The 13,129-nt window shown below is 38.0% G+C and overlaps 1 long non-coding RNA gene across 3 annotated transcripts; it reads right to left on the bottom strand.

Annotated features, from left to right (window-relative positions):
- Positions 1 to 4,172: 4,172 nt before the first annotated feature.
- LOC112432336 (uncharacterized) lies at positions 4,173 to 11,946 on the bottom strand. Of its 3 annotated transcripts, XR_003022981.2 has the most exons (5): positions 11,424 to 11,946; positions 10,450 to 10,587; positions 6,397 to 6,543; positions 5,322 to 5,681; positions 4,173 to 5,083 (listed from the first exon to the last, which is right to left on the bottom strand). It is a non-coding gene; the product is annotated as an uncharacterized LOC112432336 (long non-coding RNA). The 3 variants fall into 3 exon arrangements; XR_013096141.1 differs by having other exon boundaries at positions 4,173 to 5,681; XR_013096142.1 differs by lacking the exons at positions 10,450 to 10,587; positions 11,424 to 11,946 and adding an exon at positions 6,975 to 7,507 and having other exon boundaries at positions 4,173 to 5,681.
- Between the last annotated feature and the right edge of the window lie 1,183 nt (positions 11,947 to 13,129).

Genomic DNA, 13,129 nt, shown 5'->3' with positions numbered 1-13,129 from the left:
CCATGTTATCAGATTTGTAAGCAGCAGCTGAAACTGTCACATGAATGAATGTTCATCAAACTGTTTGATTCTGGCCAATCAATAATCTATAATCATGTGGATTTGTCTTCAAACACAAGAGTGATCTAAAGTTTGTCTTGATATAATAGCTGAACATCAGGTCCAAACATCACAGAGCAGAAAAAAACAGTCAAAGTATTAAAGAAGGAACCAAAGCAAACTTACAGTTTCTTCAAACACACGCGGACAACAAGCTCCACTCCACACCTGGACACGGACACGGACACACAGGTGAGTTGCTGCCTGGAAGGAGGCGTAACATAACACCTGAACACTGTGAGAGTGCCACACCTTCATGTACTGATTTACAAATATGCCGTCTGACTGCTCAGGCGGAGTTTAAAACATGTTAAGCACCAAGGGGCTTTCTGAGCTTCCTGCTCGAAAGTCACATGTCCAAAATGAGCATTTCTCTGCAATTACGAACTCTGTGTAAACAATCTTGGTATCAAAATAAAGTTAACACTTGTGAGAGTTCATCAGAGGTGTAAATATTACAGCAGATATTATTGTGTCAAAGTTACTGAGGCTGGGATATTTGAGTATCTTGATTTTTTCCTCATCTAATTTATTTTTGGTTTTGTTTGTTTTTTTTAAAACCACTTTCAAAATATGATTCGCTTCACATTTAAGTCCAGAAATCCAGGAATCAACATATGAACATTCTCTGTGCAAATATGGATGCTGCTGAAGTGAAACAGTGGAAATTGACATCACTTTTAATGAATAACAATAATTTAATGAAATAGCCAGGCATTTTGCCATTTGGGACATTTTAGCACCATCTGTTGAAATGTCTTAGGTATTGAACAGCAGAAATGATTTTACTTTATTTACATGCTTAATATGTTTGTTTCAGCTTCTATTGGCCGATTTGCATGACTGATACCTCTTTTTAATCATTTCAGCCGAGAGAATAAACCTGGTTTGGTCTCAGCTTTTAGAAAATGTATTGCTTCCTTGGTTGCCCATGAATCTGTGTGAACGAAGCTCTTTGTGTTTGTTTATGGGCATTTAATGGAACAACAACAGCACTTTTAACTGTTTGTTGTTTTCGCTGTGTTTGCTGATCGTACAAATGGTTTAAATGCGCTTTTAGCTGAGATTCAGAGGTTTGTGTGGATACCACACTTTCCGACACTTACATTACTGAGCTCGTGTTGCAGCTGATTAAACTGAATCTTCTCCTTTTTGAATCCGTTACTCATCTTATGAGAAATGAGAAATAAAATCAAACAAATGCCGAAGGATTAAAATGGCACAATACCATATTTTTCATTTCCCAAACTGCACACGAACAATTTGTCCCATCAACAGCAGGATTCAGCAAAACAAGACGTCCTTCAGACTTTAAAGTGTTGTCAGTTAAACGAGGAGGTGGCTGGAGAGAGAGTCCTGAGCTTCTCTGCTTAGCCTGCTGCCCTTACGACCCGGACCCAGATAACCTGAAGAAGATGTATGGATGGATAATAATGATAAAAAATAATACTAATAATGCACTGCACATGTCATTTATATGATCTTGCATTTAAACACTGATTTCAGCCACCAAGGTGTGAGTGAATAAATCCAACACAATTCCCACCCTGAGATCAAGATGTTTGGATCATTGCTTACTATGTCCACCCCCAGAAAAACGCACCCCAAGTCTTGCGATTTACCAGAGTCTGTGCAGGCTTGTCCATACCTCTTCTCTTCTTGTTTGTCTGTTTTAGGCCTTAGGTACAACAGGTTGAGCAGCAGGAGAGTGGAACATCATCGTTAATAATAACTGAGTCCAATTTGGTTATGAAGAAATCTTAGAGGGTTTTAACTTTGTTTTAAAGCTTGTGAGTGTTTGCTGTTTCCTGTGTGAGAAACCTCTGAGTCGGCTCCCCAGTCTGTGGACTTAGTGGTGCTGAAACTCAGGGTGCTGCTCTATGTCCTTGGTGCTGAAAATTGAGCTTAACACGACTAATTGATTTTGTGAATTCTTTTGATAAATAACCAAAAGGTGTGACTGCAATAAGCTGGTGTTTTCCTGCTTGTCTTTTATCCTTGAAAATGTTATTTTATTTTATTTGGGACTGAGAACTGAGAACATGAAGATGTTTTACCTGCACTGAAATGTGTGTTTTACACTTGAAGAAAAAGGAGAGTTCAACGTTTTTAACAGGTGTTCCCAATAAAGTGGCCAGCAACATAACATAACATAACATAACATAACATAACATAACATAACATAACATAACAACACGGTTTTTAAATGCCAGGTGACGCCACAGCTGGTCTTCTGGTGAAAACGATCCCGTTGCACCTCTGACTGCTGACAGAACACCTCCAGACATAAACAATATCAATCAATACACTGATTATAGTCTCATGAATTTAAGTACGAAAATGTTTTGGGTCTTTTGCATGTGGGCAATACTGACCATGTGCAATGGGCCACATATTTTAGAAACAATCGTTGTTGAGTCTTTTATTGAGGTCTCATAGTGACTGTTTATGGTCCAGCTCCAGGGTTTAATAGCCACCATAGTGAGTTTTCTTTTGGAGACAATTTAGCAGGGTTGAAAAAACACCTGTTTCCCTCGTTTTCAGTGACTCACACCTTTTCCCTCCATCCCACTCCCCAGGGGTCACTGGCTGGTTGCGTTTCCAGCCCTACCAGCCAGTGACAACCAATCACTTTGTCTGACTGGCTGTCGATGAAAGTTTGATATATTGATATGTTGATGACAGTGATCATCAGAACTTCTCCAGCATCTTGATCTAATAAAATTACCCAAATAAAATAATAAAATAAATAAAATAGCTTTTTAAATAATAAAATATTTTTATTTTCACACTGAACCACAACTCTGTCTTAAGATTCAAACTAGATATTCTCTTGGTGAAATTCCCAGGGTGGGGTTTTCGGGTTTTCCATTTAATGTTAAAACCTTTTGAGCTCCCAGTTTCCATGGTGCCATTTTAGTGTTTGATTTTAAAATCGTTGGTTCATTCCAATTTTCCTCATTATTCCCACGCCCCTCAAACAGGGGAAGGGAGAGGGAGAAACTAGTATTATAATATTTTAAATCTTGTCAAAGATACATTATGTGAGGATATATTTACAGATATCCTCACATTATAAAAAAAAATATGAAAACACTGATTGGCTGTAGCTGACAGTTTGATATGTTGATGACACTGCACATGATGTCAGTGATGACATCATCTTCTCCAACATCTTGATCTGATTAAAATGAACAAAATTAAACAGTAATATGAATTAAATATCTAAAACAGAGATTAATTCTAGGAAAGTTGTTACTGTGATCACGATACATGTGAACTTTATTCATTATATAGACACAAGTCATCAAATAACTTAAAAAAACAATACCTATACTCACACAGCACTTTTTTTCTTAATTCTTCATTTTTCAGAATTAAAACATTTGTTAGTTCACATATATGAAAAGAAGCATGGAAAAATTATCCTCTGTTCTCTGTGATCTGTAGCTTGGTTGATGAACAAATCCATGTCCATGTAGTTACGTCCCCCTCAGTGAGAGAGGCAGATATGAGCTGAAACACAGGAATCAAACCAGGGACGCTGCTGTTATGGAGCTGAACTGGAACCATTCAGACACTGAGGCCCTCTGAACACATTTTAATTACAGCTGTGCAGAGACACACTGATGACTGACTGGAACACTATGATTCACATTTTACATTCACACCATCCTCACACGTGTTTATATATGGCCACTAGAGGGAGATGTTTCCGTTTAAATACGATGTTTAACTTTTAGCAATGTTTTATAAGTGAGCATACTGTGTATGAAAAACATGATGTGTTGTTCCTAATAAAATGGCAGTGTTACATTTAATATTGGATACATTTTAATTAACTTAAAAGAGATTAAAAGTCACGTGAACAGGAATATAACTATGATTGTTGAAGTGTGTCTCTGCCTCCTGATCAGGCTGTAATACGTCTAATATAAACTCTAAGGAAGAACTTATTTATTCCACTGTATAGTGAAACGTAAGATATTACATATATATATATATATATATATATATATATATTTTTTTTTTTTTTTTTTTTTTTTTTACTTCACTTTATTCATGATATTTCTTTTCACAATGTCTTGATTACGAATTAAAAGCCCTCTAACTCTGGTGCAAAAATGCTTCATTTCTTAACAAGTCTTTTATTGTGAAACACTTGCAGGAACATGTTTTTTAAAAAAATAAACTGATCTTGAATTAATGAACTGTGAGAGCAGATTAATATTATCATGTGGTATGAAATTCAACTGAAATTCAACTGAAGCGCTTTCAGAAACTGAAAGAGCATCTTATAGTGACAGGTTAGAAATATGAAGAAATGTGATTGCGGTATGTTGATGACACCTCGTGTTTGCACCAAGCTCTTTCCATAGAAAACTAAATTTAACTTGAATCATGTACATAACAACAAAAACTGCAGAGAACTATGGGATTCTAGCTGTTCTGCTGAAGGTTATGAGAGGAGAGCTCTGTCAGCTATGTTCAAAAACAAACAAAAAATTAATCTGATGTTGTTTGGTTTAACGATAAAATTGTGTTTTTTATTCTTCAAACATACCAGCATCTTTGAACACATCTAACTGGATGCAGTAGAATGAGAGAAAGTGAAGACATCTGCTGGAAAATCACCATCACCATCACTCTATTGGATTTTTCTTTTCTTTGATTGAATTTAGAATACTGACTATTTTGATTACTGAATTTTAATAATTTCTTGATTTGTAAAGCTTTCAGTTTTATGCCAAATGATGTTGGTTAAAAGTAAACAAACAACACAGTATTTACTTTGACAGGAATTTTCTTTTCTTTTTTTTTCTACATTTTCCGAGAATATCTCCTGCTGATATCAGTCCCGTTTTTTGTTGTTTATGTTTCCTGTAGCTATAGAAACCTAGAACCAGAGCAGCAAGACAGATACAAGCAGACAGACTAACTATGAGTCCAACAGATCCATCCTCTGTGTGTCCTCCTGTCTGACCTGCAGGTGAGAAACAGGTGTGAGGTGTCAGCTGTCAGGTAGGTGATGAGTGAAGAACAGAACAGAATCCATTTCCTCTTCAAACTGCTGTCAGACATTATCTACTGCACTCTGATCACATCACTCAGACCAGCTGCTTTCTACAAAGTCTCATCAACAACATCTTTAGAAACAAACATCAACAACCAGGAAGCAGCTTCACCTCTGATCACACACACACTCAACTCTACTCACTCACCTGGAGGATCAACAACATTCAGGTAAAGGATGCAAATGGGTTCGTTCTTCAATAGGGCAACCCGTCCGCGGTTTGGTCTTCCATTGATGACGCGACATTCGTATGTTCCAGTGTCATTAATCGTCACATTGTTCAGAATCAAAGACACGTCTCCACCCTTCATCTGTCTGTCCTGCAGATCCACCCGGTTCTTAAAAGATGGATGCTGCTCTTCTGGATCAAACTGTTCATCTCGGTACAAGAGGACATGTTCCATCTCCAGATCGGCTCTGCTCCACTCTGTAACTATGATGTTGTCATTCGGAGCTCTACATGTCAGAGTGACGTCCTGTCCAGACTCAGCTGTGATAGTTTTCTGCTCTGAAAGAGGAAACAATTCAGAGCAGAGAGGTTATTGAATTATTTGTATTATTTTAATGTATTGCATTATTGATCTTTTGTGGTTACCTTATTGCTATGCTGAGTGACTGTGCATTTTCACTAATCAAGAATCCTAATTATTAATGACTTTACTAGGAGGCTTTGTCTTTTACACATGGGATCAGTTAATGAGTGTGCCTATGATACTGAGTTATCCAGAGGCAATAAGGTGGAGTTGCCGGGCCTCCAGAGGTGGAGGTAGGTGAAAATAAAAGAGGGAGAAAATATGAAGTGTTCATTGTGATTGTCACCATGAGGGCAAATGCTGCCAATGCATTACACTGCAACTGCAACCCCACCTCCACCCGTCAGCACATCTGAATATTATGACAATATCTACAAAAAATAGGATTGTTATTATGCAGGCAGCTGCTGTATCATAGCTTAAATTTATACTGTAACCAAAAAGATTTGTAGCTGTATACTGACAATTGGAACTACAACACATCACACTGACACACACATTACAGTTCTTTTTCTCTGTGGTTCAAATTGCAGACCAAGCACTTATGTTCACACAAACAACAACTCGTGATGCCCTCAAAGACATAAACAAACTGAATATGAAATATGAAAATAAACATTTGAGAAGTAACATTTAAACAACGCAGACACTGTTTATTTCTCTTAATAAAAACATCCTTATAAAGCTCACCTGCAGAGACAAACATGAAGACACCGACAAACAGCAAAGCCGATGCAGTTACAGCAGACATTTCCATGTTGTCCAGGTCTGCTGATCCGACACGTTGATTTTCATCCAACACGTTGATTTTCATAAAATCTGAACCTTTGGTATCTCCTGTGACAGAATAATAGAACCTGACTTTAAAATCTGACTACATGAAATTAAATTTAAGGATTAAATAAAACTTTGTCTTTCAGACACTCGTCCAAACTCAACACTTCTCAAAGTCTCTGAAGGAAGTCACATCAGAGTGACGAGGCTGGACAGCAGGAAGATCAGAAAGTGCGTCATCATTAAAGAGCAGAACAGGTTCAGTTCTTGAATGATCTCCACAGAACAAAACAAACATATTTACAGTGAGAGACAAAGAATAGCAGAAACAGACATGACTGTAATCAGAGTAGAGGCGAGTAACTGAGTACAATTCCACTTGGTTGAGGTGATTTTTTTTTTTTATGTTTGTGTTAATCGACTGAAGCTCACAGACTTCAGTCAACCTGTCAGTTTACCTAAAAGACTGAAAGGCGTTAATTTTAAACACTTACTGTTGTTCTGAAGAATCTCTGACACCTTCAAACACTCTTCTGATCATCAGGATGGAAAAAAATCCACACAAAGATTTCTTCAAAAAGTGTCTGAGGTCACCTTGTTAAAGTGTTCTATATACCAAACAGCCTAATGTGAATGTTTGACAGTTATATTTCAATAACAGACAAAAACAAAAAGATATTTAAAGATAGTACAACATGTGATGGAACAGCCAAAGAGAGAGGAGGTGGAACCAAGAGGAACCACTAAATTTTCACTTCCTTTCTCTGTGCTGGCAGTGAGTCAACATAAATTTAAAAAAGAAACTGTGGTCATCAAACAAACACTTTAGATGGAATAAGTTGGATGTGTTGGACAGATTGTGGTGGAGGAATCTGAAGTACCCACAGGAACATGCAGGCACTGAAAGGTGGTGGATTCAAACACAGGATCTTCTTGGTTTGAAAAGTGTTCTGCCAACAATGATAATAATAAAAACATAAATAATAATTATTTCCTTCCTTTGCCTTTGAATATAACTGTTGTGGAGGCTCTTATTATTAACAGTCTGTTATCTATATTTTATTTATTGATTTTTATTTATGTATATATTTTATTTATACATTTATTTATATTCTTACATTATTTTTTGTCATTATTCTCATGATTGGTTATATTTTTAAGGATCATGACATATGAAAACAGAGATAACTACTTCTGGTTTGAAGACTGTAATCTCTAAATTTACTTCAATGCTCACTATTAGATTCGTCTGTGTTCCAGTCGTAACCTTACCAGTGTGACAACACTGCCACCATGAGGTCAAATTGAAACATTGTACTGAATCATTAACTTAAATATTCTCATAAATACATTAGAAAAGAAAAGCAAATTATATGTTATATTAGAAACAATGGAAACCTGAAAAAGAAATTAAAAGCTTAAAGTGATTTCCTTTAAGAACACACCGGGGATGTAAGAGAACGGTAAGTGTGGTTTTTCACCTGATACACATGCTGTCATTTGTGACCTGTATCATTACATTTCTATCAAACACAGCTTATACAGAGTAATACTGATAAAAGAACAAAGCTGGTTGTGGATCAACTCAGAAGAATTTTATTCTGATGTTTGAAACCCATCTGCTGCGACCGGTTGGGGTGAGAGAAGGAAGACAGGATAAAAGACATGCTGTGGAAGAGAGACAGAGGTTAATAACAGATATGATTCAATGCAGAGAGGTCTGTTAACACATAGTGAGTGAGAAAGGTGACTGGAAAGGAAAAACTCAATGCATCATGGGAATCCCCGGCAGCCTGCGTCTATTGCAGCATAACTAAGGGAGGATTCAGGGTCACCTGGTCCAGCCCTAACTATATGCTTTAGCAAAAAGGAAAGTTTTAAGCCTAATCTTAAAAGTAGAGATCGTGTCTGTCTCCCGAATCCAAACTGGAAGCTGGTTCCACAGAAGAGGGGCCTGAAAACTGAAGGCTCTGCCTCCCATTCTACTTTTAAATACTCTAGGAACAACAAGTAGGCCTGCAGAGCGAGAGCGAAGTGCTCTAATAGGGTGATATGGTACTACAAGGTCATTAAGATAAGATGGGGCCTGATTATTTAAGACCTTGTATGTGAGGAGCAGGATTTTGAATTCAATTCTGGATTTAACAGGAAGCCAATGAAGGGAAGCCAAAACAGGAGAAATATGCTCTCTCTTTCTAGTCCCTGTCAGGACTCTTGCTGCAGCATTTTGGATTAGCTGAAGGCTTTTCAGGGAGTTTTTAGGACATCCTGATAATAATGAATTACAGTAGTCCAGCCTGGAAGTAATAAATACATGAACTAGTTTTTCAGCGTCACTCTGAGACAGGATATTTCTAACTTTAGAGATGTTGCGCAAATGGAAGAAAGCAGTCTTACATATTTGTTTAATATGTGTGTTGAAGGACATATTCTGGTCAAAAATGACTCCAAGGTTCCTCACAGCGTTACTGGAGGCCAAGGTAATGCCATCCAGAGTAAGAATCTGGTAAGATACCATATTTCTAAGATTTTCAGGGCCGAGTACAATAACCTCAGTTTTATCTGAATTAAGAAGCAGAAAGTTAGCGGCCATCCAGGTCTTTATGTCTTTAAGACATTCCTGCAGTTTAACTAATGGTGTGTGTTATCTGGCTTCATGGACAGATAGAGTTGTGTGTCATCTTCATAGCAGTGAAAATTTATGCTATGTCTTCTAATGATACGGTCTAAGGCAGGGGTGGGCAATTCCAGGCCCCTAGGGCCGGTGTCCTGCAGGTTTTAGATATGTCCTTGATCAAACACAGCTGATTTAAATGGTTAATTAGCTCCTCAACATGTCCTGAAGTTCTCCAGAGGCCTGGTAACGAACTAATCATGTGATTCAGGTGTGTTGACCCAAGGTGAGATCTAAAACTTACAGGACACTGGCCCTCGGGGCCTGGAATTGCCCACACCTGGCTTAAGGGAATGTATGTTCCATAGAATGTAAATAGAATTGGTCCTAGCACTGAACCCTGTGGAACTCCATAATTGACCTTAGTGTGTGAAGAGGACTCTCCATTTACATGTACAAATTGGAGTCTATTAGATAGATGTGATACAAACCACTGCAGCGCAGTATGTGAAACTGGAGCAAGTAATTATTGAAGTTAACTCAGAAAGATCGATTGGAGAAAAAGAGTCTAAATGAATATCAGTGGTACTAAAAGTAGCTGTAGAAAATGTTACATCTGTGAGATGTAGCAGAGAAAACAGAAAACCACCAGACTGTGGAGAACACAGATGTCATGGATTTGGTTGAGTTACGCACTGATGAGCAGAGAGAAGAGGAAACTTTTTTTTTCTCATGTCCTACACAGAGACATGTGTGCTGGGCTAGAGTGCTGGTAATCTTGTAATATCACCAGTGATACTGACAGTACATTTACAGCACTTAACTGAAATTGTCCTCACTTTATAATACAATCAGATATTTCTTTGTTTTTCAGTTTTCTTCTTCGGCTCCATTGTAGTTTAGATTAGACAATGTGTGCCCCTTGCAATTTATTGTAAAGCTTACTTACTACTTACTTTATGATCTTATTTTATTGTAAATAAAGTTACTCAGCAGCATATAGGTTATTCCAAACATCAAGCAACATTATAATGATACACACATAAATAAATAATTATAATTCAATAATATTGTTGATATGAGTGAGAAGAATGCATGACATTTACATTATAGATGATAAAACATTTTTATTAATACTTAAGTAAGATTCTAACTTTTAATGTAGCAGCTTTTCATATCATAGATGTCTATGAGCTCATTTACCTATAATCTGCACCGATTTTCTACACTTACTCCTGTTGACCCTCTTTGTTCTTTGTGGTCTCCTTGAAAAAAACCGTGATTCCACACCAACCAGGAAGTTTTGTGATAAAGAAACAACAGGTTTTCATAGATAATCATTACAGTGTACTTACAGAGGAGCCACAGAAGAGAGATGTTCTTCATTCTTCTCTCGATGTCAGATCGACAATTTGACCAGTTCAGTCACTTAGGTCAAAACCTCCTCCTCTTCCCCTGTGACAGGATGGTTTTTGGGGAAAGCAATGGGTTCTCTATTTAAATGCAACAAAGAAGAGAGAAAAAGCTTTCAAATGGTCAAAGTGAACAACACTTACTATAAAGCATCAAAATTAGCTGACATAAAGGGGAACATGGGTACCTCTGTGAGGCCTTCACTGAATGTTAAAACAAACATTGTGAGTGGCTGAAGTCAGTCAGGAAGCCACAGGCAATAATAAAAAGTGTTGGGAAGGTTACTTTTAAAATGTATTCCAATACAGAATACAGAATACATGCCCCAAAATGTATTCTGTAACATATTCCGTTACGTTACTCAATGACAGTAACGTATTCTGAATACTTTGGATTACTTAATATATTATCATGCTTTTTACAACAACGTGAATATACTATTGCTGTGTGATTTATTACTATTACTGAAGGTCCGCGACTCCGAACTGTAGTAAAGGGACCTCTGACTAATCCGGCGGGGTCCCTGTCGGCTCTGTAATAATGTGAATTATTGTTTGCAAGATGTTTTGTTCCACAATAGATTGTGTTGCTGCACGGACGTTTTAGAGTGTCACACAAGTAAGGATGGTTAGGCTGTATGTTGCTATTGTACATGGCAGAGGACCAATCTGAGTCGCATGACTTGTTAATAAAACTTACTACCCCGTTGGGTAGGAAATAGATATTCTGGAGTCTGTCGTGAATGAGACCAGAATATAACAGGCTCGTAGCCGAAAAATAGCTTTACTTTGTTGTGTGGGTCAACTTTTCTTGCGAGAGACGGAGAGAGGCTTTGAAAGACTGCTCCAACAGAACTTATTGTTTTCGGAGGAAAACACGAACACAGTGTACAGTCGAGTCTTAATAGCTTACTTACAACTGGGCTCGTCAGGCACTCTTCTTGGCTGCAGTGGTTATTATTATATTTACATGCTTCCAGCTCCCGTTTTTCCTCGATGACAACTCGTACCTTTCTACTCCCCTTTTTCTCCCTCCTTGCGCTCACAGACACATAACGTGTATGGCAGTCCATTCTCCCTGCAACACGGACTACACTGCCCATGATGCTACATTCTTTAGAGCTATGCTTGTAGCATTCTGCCTGTTAGCTTAGCACAACAACAACAACGAAAAGGCGCTCTCTCACCCAGGAAACACACAGTCGCAGAGAGAGAGAGAGCGTCGCCCTGTAACCATGGCAACCGTAACGCTGCCGCCTGGAACAACAGAACGTAGCTGTCAAACAAAACCCAAACAGTCCTGACCCGCGACAAAATGAAACAGGAAAGTACCGCAGTGTAATCCATTTATTTCAACAAAGTAACTGTATTCTGAATACCACCTTTTTAAAAGGTAACTGTAACGGAATACAGTTACTCATATTTTGTATTTTAAATACGTAACGGCGGTACATGTATTCCGTTACTCCCCAACAAATACACTTAAATGACAACATGTCAATACTGTGTGATGCCTTCAGTGACAGCACGTCGTTGAGATTTTTCCTCAAACTTTTCGTATTGAACCTAAATCACAGTTACTGATTTTGTTTAACGGAACTTGTTATCTTCCGATCGTTGATCGTGTTACATATTCGTAGAAACAGTTCGCATCATCCTGTAGCCGATAGGGCAGAAAAACTTCCTGTGGGTTTACCTGTCACTGACTTCCTGACATCGCAGGTGCTTTTTCTTCTCATGCCCCCCTCTCCCCACCCCCTGCTAATTAAATCATGAAACTGATCAGTGATCAGCTGATCGGATTTTCTCTCATTTGTTTATCGCCCACTTTGCTCCACAAAGAGGAAACCAGCGGGAACTGTGCAGGGGAGGGTCTAGCAAAGTAGAGTAGAGTAGAGTATGTGGCACTCATAGGAATCTTTGTATGCAGGAAGAGGAATGTCATATAAGGCATGAAACATCCTCTTTTTACCCATCAGCCTTCAAAGGCCTGTTGAGATTTTATGACCAGCCGTTGCTTTAACATAAACCATACTTATCACAGATAGAATGGATTCACATTAAGCAGAAAGTGCAGCAGATTTGAGTGCAGCCACTTTGTGTTTATCATATTCAGTGTGCTGTTTATTTAAGTGCGGGTCAATTTGAGCAAATATGTTGAAACATGTTTTGTCCCAGTGTGTTAGGTAACTGAACTTTGATCAACAGTTTTGTTTGTTTTTTTAGATAAATTTGAACTTGCTATAACTGGGAAAACAATATTAATGTTTCAATGATCCTGCAGCACATTTCACCCTTAAAACATCCCAAAATGATTCGTATATCATCTGTCTTAGAGCTCAACTAACCCAAACTGGATGCTGTAAAATGAGTGACATAAAGCTCAACAATGTAGCAAACATGGTAAATCTCTCAAAAGAGAGATGATACAGAGGCTGAGGCATTGACCTGGATCTGTTTCCTAATATGGTTTAGGTAAAGATTGCAGTCATCCTCTGCCTTTACCAAAGTTTGGGGACACTCTGATAGGGCTTCAATCTGGGACTTTCTCGGATGAGAGGTGAAATGTCTCCAAGAAACTTAAAGAAGTTCAGACGCTTTTCTTTCCAAGTTCCTTAAATTA

The sequence above is a fragment of the Maylandia zebra genome, unplaced genomic scaffold (genome assembly GCF_041146795.1).
Source record: "Maylandia zebra isolate NMK-2024a unplaced genomic scaffold, Mzebra_GT3a scaffold02, whole genome shotgun sequence".
NCBI classification, from domain to species: Eukaryota; Metazoa; Chordata; class Actinopteri; order Cichliformes; family Cichlidae; genus Maylandia; species Maylandia zebra.
This window is presented reverse-complemented; position numbering and strand designations above follow the sequence as displayed.